The 14,005-nt window shown below is 49.8% G+C and overlaps 1 pseudogene; it reads right to left on the bottom strand.

Annotated features, from left to right (window-relative positions):
* The window catches only part of LOC138510679 (vomeronasal type-2 receptor 26-like), an 84,094-nt pseudogene extending 71,639 nt beyond the window's left edge, over positions 1 to 12,455 (bottom strand).
* Between the last annotated feature and the right edge of the window lie 1,550 nt (positions 12,456 to 14,005).

Here is a 14,005-nt window from a genome sequence, read left to right as displayed (position 1 = left end):
GCTTGGTATATGCGTTATACAGCGTGGGAGAAAGGCAGGAGCTTTGGGGCACTCCTATGGGGACTGGGATGGGGTTGGCTGCTTCTTTGCCTATGGACACTCTGGAGGTGCGGTCAGTTAAGAATGATTTCACCCAAGCAGTGGCTGCCTCAGAGAAGTTAAATTCACGGGCAATTGAGTTGCAGAGTTTGTCGTGGTCCACCAAGTCGAACGCAGCTGAGAGGTCCAACAGCAGGAGAATGCAAAGTTTCCCTGAATCTCTAATGGCATCCATCTGGATTTTGAGGTCCAAGAGAGCTGTTTCAGTGCTGTGGTTGGGCCTGAAGCCTGATTATCTGGTGCCGAGGAGCTGGTTAGATTCTAAATGGGTTTGAATTTGGTTGTAGGCTAGTTTGTCGATGATTTTGAGTAAGAATGGGACCGTGGTTATGGGGCGATAGGTAGTTGGAATGGTGGGGTCAAGATTTGGTTTTTTTAGAAGTGGTGTAACCCAGGCTTCTTTAATGCAAGTCGGAACTGTATTGGAGTTGAATGAGGCATTGACAAATTTAGTGATGAGGGGGGTCAGGGTGGGTGCACAGGCTTTGACTAGTTTGGCTGGGACAGTATCTCCTTTGCAGTTGGATGCTTTTAGTTTGGAGATAGTATCGAGTACGAGATTGTGGGTGACTGGTGTGAATTGGAAGGGGGGGTTGGAGTTGTCACTGGAAAGGGCACAGGGATTAGGGAAGGGTTTTTTTTTTTTGTAGCTAGGAGTAATTTTTTGGAGTTGATTTTGTTTTGTAACATAGTGATTTTGGAGGCAAGAGCATCTTGTATGGTGGTACACCATTCTTTGCTTGTGTTTATGGGTGTGTCGGTCGGAAGTGGATTTTCAAGTTCTCTAAGGATAGAAAAGAGCTCTTTGGAGTCGGATGCTGCATTGCTAATGCGAGCATTGTAGGCGTTAGCTTTATGTGAGATGATAGCTGATTTGTAGAGGGTATTTGCGTCTTTGAATGCTTTAGCTGAGTCCGAGGAGGGATGTTTATTATGGGCATGCTCAAGAGAGCGTTTTTTCCTTCTAAGGGCGATTAATTCCTCGTTGAACCAGAAGTTGGATTTTTTGTTGAGGCGCCTTAGTTTGGAGGTTACAGGTGCTATGGTGTTAGTCGCTGTGGAGAGACATTTGTGGTAGTACTCAGCGATAGTAGTTGGGTCATTGCTGAGGATTGAGTGGGTATCTAGCAATTTGTTCAAGGTGGGGTCGAAGTTCTCAGCTGTGAGCTTTTTAGAGTTTCTACTTTCGATGATGTCCATAGATATGTTCTTGGGTGTGCAAGGGTCGTCACTAGTGATTGTAAATTCTATGCAGTAGTGGTCTGTCCAATTCAGTGCGGTAATCGGGCCTAAGGTGATGTTGGTGTTGAGGGTGAGGATCCAATCAAGGGTTCTGCCCTTGGTATGGGTGGGGACATTGACGTGTGGGCAGAAGTTCATGTCATTTAGTGCCAGGATGAGGGCGGTTGCTTTGGTGTCTTGGTTATCATTAAAACCTAGATTCAAGTCACCAATGATGATACATTTCGTTTTGGGTTTGAGGAAGGGCGCCAGTATTAGTGGGATGTCTGTTTCTGGGTGGCTGTTTGTGCTAGGGGCTCTATAGATGACCACTATGTTAATTGTGGTGTTTTCATTCAATGAGAGTTTGGCGAGTAGTAGTTCGTACCCTGAGATTATTTCAATGGAACTTGATCTAAGTTTGATAGTGTTTTTTGCAATGATGGCCACACCGCCTCCTGGAGTGGTGGTTCTATCAGATCTGAGAATGGTGTAATCTGGTGGAATAGCCAATGCTAGCAGAGGGCCTGATGCTTGGTGTAGCCAGGTTTCTGTGATTACTAACATTTCAAGGTCAAGTTCGATGATGAGGTCATGAATATCAATGGCGTGGGCTCCAAGGGAGCGGGCATTGATGAGTGCGTTTTTGAGACTAATGGGAGGGTTGGGCTCCTTAGTGGGAGTATTTATAGTTGGTGGGCCACTTAGTGGAGTAGTTTTAGTTGCTCTAGGCTGGGTGTGTTTGTCATTTGTTGTGTGGGCCGTGGGTTTGGGTGATCTGGGAGGCTGGGTCTTGGTAGTAGGGTTGTGGTGTGGTGGCCTTGTGCAAGCTCTTAAACGGGATGTTCTCTCATATCCTAGGATAGGGTGTGTTTTACCATTGCTTGAGGGGTTGGGGTGTACATGTGGATCATCAGTGATGGTCGAGGTGGGATGGTGTTCCTTACTGGTTGCGTAGGTGTCCTTGAGCCTGGAAAAGAGAATGGAGGAGGATGGGAAGGGAGGTGTGGTAGGGAGGAAGGGGGTAGGACAGGGGATGGGATGGTGTCTTGGGCAAGCTAGTTTGGTGAGCCCATTACTGAGGGCGAGGAAGTGAGTGCCAGTGCACGGGGTGTCCGCTCGGACAAGGCAGAAGGGGAACATGATGCACAATATCCAACTTAACATAGCTAGGGATATAGGGGGGTGGTGTAAAGTGAGGCTCGGCTCGCTTTATTTGCACCAATTGGGCTAGATACAGTAGTCAACAGTAAAATACTGGTAGGCTAATAGCAAAAATCCTAGGAGGGCCTGTGAGCAGTCAGGAGCGACCATAAGGCACAACACTATATCACAGTGGTCTCTAAGCGACCATAAGGCATAGTACAATATCACAGTGGTCTCTGAGCGACCATAAGGCACAACACAATATCACAGTGGTCTCTAAGCGACCATAAGGCACAACACAATATCACAGTGGTCTCTGAGCGACCATAAGGCACAACACGATATCATAGTGGTCTCTGAGCGACCATAAGGCACAACACAATATCATAGTGGTCTCTGAGCGACCATACAATTGGCAAGCGACCAGGAGGGTCTCAAATGGGTCATAAGGTGTATTAGTAGGGGACCATGTTTATGCAGTAGGTGGTGAAAAACACACTGTTCAGGGCTGCTCAAAGCTGTAACAGTACTATGAAGGTCAGCCTATTGTGGAAGCTAAATTTCAATAAGCACGGAGAGCTGGATAGGCTATTTCAATTGGGCATACTGGACAGGGAATAGCATATGCACAGTAGGCCACAGTGGCTAAGGTTCAAGTAGCATAGGTCCAGTGGGTAGCAGAAACTAAGTTACACAAAATCAAAGAGGGCATGGTTCAGCGTAGTCTCCATAGGCTACAATGACTACAATACTCATGGGCACAGTGGGCAGAGATCAGCAAGGGCTACAGTGACTAAGATGCTTGTAGGCACAGTGGGCAAAGATCAGCCTAGGCACAGTGGGCTGCAGTGACTAGGGTGCAAGTAGCAAGGCACGAAGGGCTATAATGATTGCATTTCAAATGGCATAGGCACAGTGCAGGCAAAAAGGTAAAAGCAGGTGACCATATCGCTGGGAGGGAGTGATAGCATATTATAGCTACCTATTGAACTGTGATGGGCAAGCCTGAGCACCCATGTAGTGGCTAGTTTCAACACATATGGGGAACACCTTATTGAAATAGTGCGGTCATTATAGAATGTCGAGCCTCATGCTTTGGGCCTGTGCGAGCTGCACGGCAGTGGGCAGAGTTATATGAGCACAGCTCGCAGCAGCGCAAGAAGTGTTACAGAAAGGCTCTATGTCATTAAGTGGAGCGTAGATACTGGATCTCGATTTCAAGGTTTTTCGTTTCCCTGCTAAAGGTGCAAATTAAGGCCCCAAGGCTTACCGTGATGGGGGCCCATCGTAGAGGAGGATGAGGCTCCCTCCGAGCTACCTTTGGAAAACAGGGGTGAAGGGATGGGCACTTCCTCGCCTTCCAGTCGCCAAACAGGCGCAAACAGGGCCTTTACATGGCCTTCATGCAGGCCGCCGGCGCATCCGCCTGCCGGCGGATACTGGATTCAAAATATGGGGCAGATCGAGGCTCAGCCTCGCTGTGGTGCCGCGTCGCGCCCGGCATGGGCGGGTCAGGCGGAAGATTGGGACACGGTCAGGCAGGCCGTTTTATGCCGGTCTGCGCTAGCTGTAGGATACAGACTGGTGTCCGTGGCTGCAGGATAGGAGGGGGGCTCCTGCCCGCTACCCTCGAAGGTCGTCTTGAAGAGGGGGACCTGAGCGCAAACAGGGCCTTTATACGGCCTTCATGCAGGCCGCCGGCGCATCCGCCTGCCGGCAGATACTGGATTCAAAATGTGGGGCAGGTCGCGGCTCAGCCTCGCTGTGGTGCCGCGTCGCACCCGGCATGGGCGGGTCAGGCGGAAGATTGGGACACGGTCAGGCAGGCCGTGTGATGCCAGTCTGCGCTAGCTGTAGGATACAGCCTGGTGTCCGTGGCTGCAGGATAGGAGGTGGGCTCCTGCCCGCTACCCTCGAAGGTTGTCTTGAAGAGGGGAGATACAAATTATATAGGAGTCTGTTATTAAATCACACAATGATTCCGGTCACCTGGTAGTGCTGGATTTTAAGGCCAGAAAATTAACCCTGATGCTGGTTGCTTGCAAGGAAAGCAGCGCCGATAGCTCATGGGTTTTCAAGGTGTGGGTTGGGATAAGGTGGGCTGGAATGGTAAGTGTGGACACCGACATGTTTGGGCGATAAAACCAGCAATGATATATATAAAAAGGAAATGTGTTTACATTCCTACTTTTCACACTAATTATATTTTCTTAGAGAAGCCGTGTGCGTCACAAGTAGGGTTAAAGGTTTTTAACCAGATGGAACCTGTGATAATTGAAATTGTTGTAATGTGTATACACTGTGTAACTAGGAGATGAGGCTATGACCAAATATGGAAAGGCCAGAGAGAGGGGTGTAGTGTAAATATGAAACATGCATTTACAAGTTAAAGAGGATGGTGCTTAGATGAATATGTACAATAAACTTGCTTTAAGTCAAAGTGTGTACATACTCTTTCAGGGTGGGTTTGCTTTTGGTAACGGTGATCCAAAGGCGCACTCCTACATTTGCATAAGAATTTTCTGAGCAGTTCCAGGAACCATCCATTTGGTCTTTTTCTCATTCCTTCTCGAACTCTCCTCTCATCTACCCCCAAGCAGAGAGTTAGGGGCAGATCTCTCTTCTCAGCTGGGGCCTCCTCTGGAACAGCCTCAATGCCTCTCTCACACTTGAGCAGAACCACCTCCATTCTGGAAGCAACTCAAGACCTTCCTATTCTCTTCCACTTTCTCTCTTCCTCTCACCTGCTGATGTACCTGACTGCTTCACACACTGGTCACATGGATACCTCTGAACTCGGGCCAAAGCTCATGCATGTCCAGTTGCCCTTGCACTGCCTCTAGGCTCCCCCAGCACTTAAGGGTCTGTTCCGGCAACCCTGCAGTCCCTTCTCTCTGCACTTATGAACCACCTGCTGGCTGCACTTATTGATTTACTTGCACTTCTCTCTTCCACGCCCCCCAGGCACTTCTCCCCTTCCCACTTCCCCGCACTTGCACGATCTGAATGACACAAGGCCTAGTAAGATCGTTATTTTGTCGTCCCTTTGTTTCACCCTCGTTGTCTTGTTGCGCCTAGAAACACTTGTGTGTAGGAGCATCATAAATGCCATATTATATCATTCGGAGCAAGACCGTTCACCACCATCCATACCTGAATTACTTCATAAACTTAATTTAACCTTTTCGTGTCTTGGTCATAATCACCAGTCAATAGGATGACACATTGTGGATCATGTGCGTAATTTATGAAGCCGATACCAGTTTCTTCTAACAGATTAAAAAGTGGGTTGCAAAAATGTTGGTTCTGCTTCCACTATATCATTGCAAACCCTACACAGCCTGTTTCTTAGAAATTATACTATCCAATCTGCAGGTGCATCCGAAAATGCAGCCACATCCTTCAATCTGGTGATCAACAAAGCATGTTTGACCAGGTTGAAGGCCGCAGACAGATCCAATAACACAAGGTGAGCTGTCTGTCCCTTGTCTATGACATGTAAAAAGCTGGACTTTAAGTCCAACAATGCTGTTTCAGTGCCAGGACCCTGTCTAAAACCAGATTGCTTTTTATGTAAAATGATATGATTATTAAAACATTCTAAAATCTGCAAATATGCCACACAATCTAAAATGTTTTGTAAAAACTGTGTTTTTTAATCGGCCTGTAATTCGTTGCTTCAAATGGCAGAGACACGACTTTTTCAACAAAGGAGAAATCCAAGCACTTTTGATTCTGTCTGGAACATGGATTTCTGCAAAGGAGGCCTTAGCACATGTTGTTAAAATAACAATCATCATAGGCATAAAAGCAATAATGGTCAAAAGTCCCCTTTACAATTTGTCGTTGGCTTTAGTTTATAAATAAACAAAAATTCAGTCGCCATTATAGATCAAAAGGTAATTGAGCCACTGAATGTTTTTTAATAGTACTATTAGCCATTGGCTCTGTAGCATCTAGCATTTTCTTCTTAACCTCGATATTTCGTTTGATTGCAATTTACCTTGCTCATCATAGCCTCTTGAATGGAAGAACACCATTCCGCATCTTTTAACGGACACTCCTGTTCACTTGGACACAGTTCTTCCAGTTCCTTCAAGAACTTCAAATGTTCCTTGGCGTTACCATAACCCTCCCTGTCCTTATCATCCCTAGATGCTTTCCATGCATACAAACATTTATTTTTTGCAGTTTTGAGATTTTGCAGATCTTGTGTGAACCACACATTTTCCTTTATTATTGTACCAGCCTAGTCCTAAATGGCGCTAAGACATTGGCCCTCATTCCGAGTTTGAAGGAAAGGGAAAAAGGATGCCGGTAAAGGTTTACCACTAAGGGCTATTCTGACCAACCAGACCACTATTAACAGCATCGTAAAGTAAAGCACGCGACACACCATGCCGGCATTATCGGCATGCCGTAAACCAGAGAATATCACAAGTGAGACGCATTGTTATCGTTATCGCATCGTTATCGTTAGCATATCACCACACAGGACAATGATCCCTGGGAGTGCATTGAACAGAGCCAACCAGGGATTCCACAGTGTGTCACTGGTTCGGCACACCCATAGGAGTGCTGGATGTCACCATGGAAATGATCAGTGCAGAAGGCCCAATATTGTACAGACTACAGCCAACACTCCCTACTAGTAAATCTCACAGAACACAACACATCACTAATTTTACCATAGCACTGCTGTATGCATATACAATGCACGTGCAACAAGATGTCAGTGCACACCATGAATCATCTTGAAGATGCAACCCACACCATTAGTCCATTGCACAGGACACATAGCGGGACCAGAAATGGGGTCAATGCATCCAGGGACATGTGCATGTGGGCACCAATTACCTGCAGCCATGTGAGACTAGTACAGTTGTCCAACATGAATGTGCGAACATTTACCTTCATTCCACTCTCATGCAGGTGATGGTGGCTATCCCTTGAAGCTGTGGCTCCTGACCCCTGTCCGAAACCCACAGAACAGGCACGAGGAGGACTACAATCGTTCCCATACCCGTACACGTGTGGTAATTGAGCAGACCTTTGGCCTGTTGAAGGTATGATTTCGCTGCCTCAGCTGGTCGTGTGGGGCCCTCCTCTACAGATATGAGAAGGTGGCCAAGACCACCATGGCATTTGTAATGCTGCACAATATGTGCATCCGCCGGAACGTGCCCCTTCCCCCTGACATGGAACACCTACCACTTGATGAAGAAGAAGGGGATGATGAAGATGTGGCAGGACCTCTTCACAGTAGCGATGCACAGGAGGGACGTGCTGTGCGCCAGTCAGTGATAGCACAATATTTCAGACTTACATGTCAGCAGAGGGTGACATAATGGTAGGACATATGGAACTGGGTGTGGGGGTAGATGTACACTATGCACTGTGCAAAATTAAATGACACATGCGCAATGATGAATGTCCTCTCTGGTTCTTTTTTTTTAACACAACCGGTGTATTGAAAGTAATAATATTAACGTGAATAACAAACCCTCCACCACCCTCACCCCTCCTCCCCCTCCCCACACAACTCCCCCACACACCCACTGTTGGTATCAACACTGTCACCCATGGATACCTGGGGGGATGACAATTGTGCTGGGGTGTGGACAACATCCACTGAGTCGTCCTCAATGGTGCCCCAGATGTCATCGGGGCTGTCTTCGACTGTGAGGGGGGCCGTGGCTGCCACCTCCCCAGCCACACTGGACTCCTCCGAACGTGGCGTTGGACAGGTGTCTGCAGGTAGTGCAGTGAGGGGTGGGGGTGGGGGTGATGTGCCCTCCACAGGCCTTGTTGTTGCTGGTGGTATGTGTCCCTGTGGTGTCTTCCTTGCTGGGACACGGCGCCCCCTGACTTGGCCCCTGGATGTGGAGGGTGCTGTCCTGTGCAGGGGTGGTGTCCTGCTCCTCACTGTCATGCTCACTGCCTGTGGGGGTGAAAGAGAGGGACGGCATGAGTGATGTTTGGATAGGCATCATACATACATTGGTACGATTGCACATCCACACAATTGTGGGTAATAGGCATTTGGGTTGGGAACGGCACGTCATTCCATACATGGGTGGTAAATGCAGCCATATGTCAGTGTCACTCATGTTGGCCAGGTACTGTGCTGTCTGACATGCTCACAATTTAGGTCATGCACGGTGTGTGCCTCATGGAATTTCCTACTTTGTGTGGTATGTGTCATGTTCGTTACGGCCTTGCACCAGGCATCGGCATGTGTCTCACTTGCTTCAGCATACTTTACGGGGAGTGTGTGTGTGGCCAACCATGGTGTCACTCTTTGGACAGACATTGGCATTGACTTTCATCAGATTTGGCTTAGCAGTTTTTACTTTGGACACTCACCTCCATCAGCAGAAGACGTGGCGCCACACTCCACACTTGGTTCACTGCCAGCTCTGCCACCAGCTTCGACACACTCCTACCTGACGGCTACAAGATCCTCTCTGTGCCCAGCCCCAACCGTTCAGGGGGTGGTGTTGCCCTTATCTTCCCTGAGTGGATTCCTGCCACTGTCATTCCTACGCAGACCTACTCCTCTTTGGAATGTCTTGTCTGCCGACTCTCTCTCTCTCCTAGCCATTCCCTTACCGTGGCTACTATCTATCGGCCACCTGGTCAAATTTCCTCCTTCCTCTCTGAGTGGGCTGACCTCTCCTCCTCACTCCTGTCCTCAACCACCCAACTCCTCTTTCTCGGTGACTTTAACATCCACCTCGATGCCTCCTGTCCCCCTACTGGTCTCTTTCGCGAACTCTGCAACTCTCTCTCACTCTCTATTCTCCCGTCTGGGCCTACTCACTCTGCAGGGCACACTCTTGATGCTCTGATCTCTTCTGACCTTCCCCTCTCCCTCCCTCTCTCCACTCCTCTCTCCTGGAGTGACCACTTTCTCCTATCCTCCCACCTCTCCCTCCCTACCCCACAGGCAAAGCCACCCTCTTCACTGCCACCCACCTTCTCGGTCATCCGGCCCATGAAGCGCGTGTCAGTTGAGGCTTTCGCTGCTACCTTCTCGCCCCCTCCTCCCCCCCCGGCTGACTCCCACCCTGACACAGCCCTCTCCATGCTCTATTCCTCTATATCTGATACTCTCGATATCCTTGCCCCGTCATGAGAATCCGCCTGAAGCCCAAAGCCAAATGTAACTCCTGGTATGACTCGGATCTCGTCACCCTAAAACGCAAGTGCAGGGTGGCAGAGAGGAAATGGCGTGCTTCATGTTCATCCTCTGACAAACTGGCCTGCCGCCTGCTCCAAAGGCAATACCGGCTCTCCGTTCTCACCAAGAAGAGAGCCCTTATCCAAGCCCGCATCTCTGAGGCATCTAACAACTCGGCCGAACTCTTTAAAATCTGCAAGGAGCTGGCCAACCCTGCTGCAGTCTCTACCTCTCCTGTCCCCTCCCAGGCCCTCTGCACTGCACTGGCCTCGCACTTCATCTCAAAAACTCAGGACATCCTGTCCTCGCTCTCCTCCGCTCTCCTCCCTCCCTCTCTTCCCGGCTCTTCCTCTTGCTCTCTTGCAGCAGCCCCTCCGCCCTCCTTCTCTGCTTTTCCACCTTTTTCTGCTGATGAGGTTTCCAGACAAGTCCGATCTATGAAAGCCTCGTCTAAACAGGTTCACCCCTGTTCCTCTAAAACCATCAAGGACCACATCGAGTCCCTGGCTCCTGCCCTGGCTGTCTTTTGCAACCACTCATTCGCCTCTGGAGTCTTCCCATCCCCCCTCAAGCACTCCCTTGTGCACCCCCTCCTCAAGAAACCCTCTTCCGACCCCTCCTGCCCGGCCAACTATCGCCCAATCTCCATTACTCCCTTCCTGGGCAAACTCCTGGAGAAACTGGCCATCTCCCAGCTTAACCTCCATGCTGAATCTGTTGGTAATCTTCATGACCATCAATCCTGCTTCAGAGCAGCCAGAAGCACGGAAACTGCTCTCCTGAACATCCGTGAGGACCTGCTCCTTAACCTCGATTCCAACACTCCCTGTGTTCTCATTCTGCTCGATCTCTCCTCTGCCTTTGACACTGTCAACCATGCCATCCTGCTCAACCGTCTCCGTGATAACCTGGGTATCACTGGTCAGGCTCTGGCATGGCTGACCTCTTTCCTTTCCGGTCGACCCTCCCAGGTCCAAATGGGCTCCTTCCTCTCTGACATCTTTTTCTCCACCTGTGGTGTCCCCCAGGGATCCAACCTCTCTCCCTGGCTTTTCAACCAGTATCTGGCACTCCTTGCCCACCGCATCGCCGCTCTCTGCCCCCACTTCCAGTGCTATGCGGACGATACCCAGCTCATTTTCAGGCTACCCTCGGCCTCCTCCTCTCCTTCCCTCATCTCCGACTGTCTGTCTGCTATCCAGGAATGGTGTGCTGCCAATGACCTCTGCCTTAACGCCAGTAAGACTGAGATTCTACTCATCGGCACACCCACTCCCTCCTTCCCTGCAGCTCTCTGGCCGGCCTCCCTTGGCCCCCTTCCCGCCCCTACCTGCAAGGCTAAAAACCTCGGGGTCATCTTCGACTCCACACTCTCCTTCTCTCCTCATATATCTGACGTCTCTAAGAAGTCACACTACCAGCTGCACCTCCTCAGAGGTATTCTTCCCTTCCTCTCCTTCCCCCAGAAGCTCACTGTCTCCCGAGCCCTGGTTCTCTCAAGGCTGGACTACTGTAACAGCCTCTATCTTAATCTGCCTGCCTCCACTCTCCGCCCTCTGCAACTTATCCAGAACAGAACTGCGAGACTTGTCCTTGGCCTCAAGCCCAGGGACCGTATCTCTCCAGGACTGAAATCTCTTCACTGGCTCCCAGTGGATGCGAGGATTAAGTTCAAAACCCTCTGCATTGTCCACAAGGCCTTCTGGGGCCTGGGGCCTAAATACCTTCAACTCTCTCTTCCTAAATATCTTCCTTCACGAGCCCTTCGCTCATCCGTTTCCAACTCCCTCATGGTCAGCCGCTTCTCGAAGCAACGAGCTGGGGGTAGATCTCTCTCCGCAGCAGGGGCCTCCCTCTGGAACAGCCTTCCTGCCTCCCTGAAACTTGAGGAGAACCATCTCCGGTTCCGGAAGTACCTCAAAACCTTCCTCTTCGCTTCTGCCTTCTCACTCCCTCTCCCCTGCTAAACCTGCTTAACTCCCCACTGAATTCTGCACTAAACCTGCATCTGGGCCACTCTCAGCGACCTCGGTCCAGGGCCCAGCCACTCTCCACTTGCACTGCCTCCCTGGCTCCCCCTGCACTGTGGGACTGTCACTGTATCCCTACAGCCCCCCTTCCCAGCACTTCTCAGCACTTGCTCTGCACTTACCTCGCACTTGCCACCAGCTGGCCCTTTTTATTTATTATTTATTATTTTATTACGCTACTTCCTTGTACTGCACTTCCCCCCCACCTCCTCCCCCTGCACTTTCTCCTTTTCCCCTTACCTCTGCACTTGCGCGATCTGAATGACACCTGGCCTAGTAAGATCGTTTGTCTGTCTTCCCCCTGTTTCCCTCCCTCCCTGCCTCGTCGCGCCTTGAAACACTTGTGTATAGGCGCGTTACAAATACCATATCATATCATATCATATCATCTCTCCTACGCCTTCTATGGATTCTGGGCCAATCATGCTCGCACATGTTTCTTCCCACGGTGTGAGCTTAATTGGAGAACTTGGTCCTCCTCTGTTCTCCAAGGCCTGGGTACGGTTTGCCAAAAGGATGTTCCGCACCCTCAGCTGCAGGTCATCCCATCTTTTGTGGCAACTCTTGACCGTGCGGGGGTTGTTGCCCACTGCACTGACCTTCTGCCCGACTAGTGCCCAAATCTCCTTTTTCCGCAACACTGCCTCCCTCCTCATGTTGCTGTTGAACACTGTCCCTGCTTTCTCATGCAGGGTGTCTACGAGCATCTGTAGTTCATCCTGGCTGAAGCGCTTCTTTCGGAGGCGGGCAGATCCCTTCTTGGGTGCTTTAGGCATTCTTGGAAGGTAGGATGTGCTTTTCGGTCGATCACCAGTGTGCCAGTGGTCCTGTGTGGTGAGGATGGCAATGGATTGTGTTTTTAAAGATGGCCGCCATGCTCCTTCCCGTTCCTCTGCAATGACGCAATTTCCGGTTCCGCTATTTAGCGGTGACTGTAAATAGTGGTGACTGCTAATTACAGTCACCGCTATTTACGGTTACTGCTATTGCCGCCTTGGGCTATGGCGGTAGTGTTATCTACGGTGCGCTTGATACCGGTAAGGGCTTTTAGGGGCCATTTTAAAGCATGGCGCAAGGTACCTTACCGGCATGGCGTAAAGCTTGTGCCCGCGAAGTCGTAATAGTCCTCTATTAGCGGGCTGCTGACCAGCTCGGACACGCTATTTGCGCCCTGCCGGTAAAGGATGGTACTTACCTCCAAACTCGGAATGAGGGCCATTGACTGCCATCTGTGTCGGCTCCTGGACCGTTTTAGCTATAACATCCGTGGAGTGCAGCCTGCAGACCTCTGCTACTAATAGTAATCACCACTCCTCCATAGATGCAGGAAATAGTTTTCTCATATCTATAGAGGTTATCCTGCATTTTTTTTATTACCTTAGTCTTTATCTGCTGATCAAAAAAGTGATCGGACAATGGCCCGGAGTATACTATTGCATCACTAGTAATGATATTGTGAGAGGTGTTAGGGTGCTAGGAAGTCGAGGTCCACACAAGGAGAAAAGGGTTACTGCTGTTTTATTATAACAAACGAGCATGGATAACACGCATGGAGCAAAAATCCAGTCCAGGCACCTCTCATCAATTTTGGGCTCGCAGGCCACTTTTGTGTGCTCGTGACATCACAATCAGCGTCACTTACCAAAAATCCATCCCCGGACCTAACGCCACTCCGGGTTGGCTCCCAGAGTGGTAGGGACATATAGGGCATAAGGTTATTAGTGGCCCCTGTGTCAGGTGGTGTACTTGGAACGTCCCTAAAAATTGATACCTGAGAAATTTTGCAATAGAAATCGTGATGATTGGCTGGAGATTCCGGCCGCCAGCCCCTTCCCCTAGTGTCCTCATTGGTCAGGCCATGGGCCCCCAAACCTGGGAATACTGTTGTTCCCAGCCCACGAGACACCTGCTTTCATACAATGTGTATCAACAAGGTGTGACTATATGACAGTGTGTAACAATGGTGGTTTTATTAATGTCATGAGAGCGGTCCAGTCCCAGCGCATATTGTAGATGGGTTGTTGCACTTTTGTTGCAAGTTCAGTCCCCGGCGTGAGACAGTTGCAGCTTCCCAGCTTTCAGGCCTTGGCATCATGTCAGGTCAGCCGGATCACATGTGACGAGACTGCTGGTGAGGCTAAATTACTTCGATTTGATTTGTATATTAGTGTGGGGTACTCTGTCATGTAGCTGGGCTCATTGTGGCACAGTGAGTGAGGAATATCCCTTGCAACATCGTGGCCTTGGCGGTGGCAGTCCCCGCCAGGGCTATTTTGCTTGCTCAGCAGCTTGCAGCTTCGGGATATCTGTGAGATGATTCTCGCGT

This window comes from Ambystoma mexicanum, chromosome 6p (assembly GCF_040938575.1).
Source record: "Ambystoma mexicanum isolate Mex_15411 chromosome 6p, UKY_AmexF1_1, whole genome shotgun sequence".
Classification (NCBI taxonomy): Eukaryota; Metazoa; Chordata; class Amphibia; order Caudata; family Ambystomatidae; genus Ambystoma; species Ambystoma mexicanum.
The sequence above is the reverse complement of the archived record's forward strand: the minus strand, read 5'-3'. Positions and strand labels throughout refer to the sequence as shown.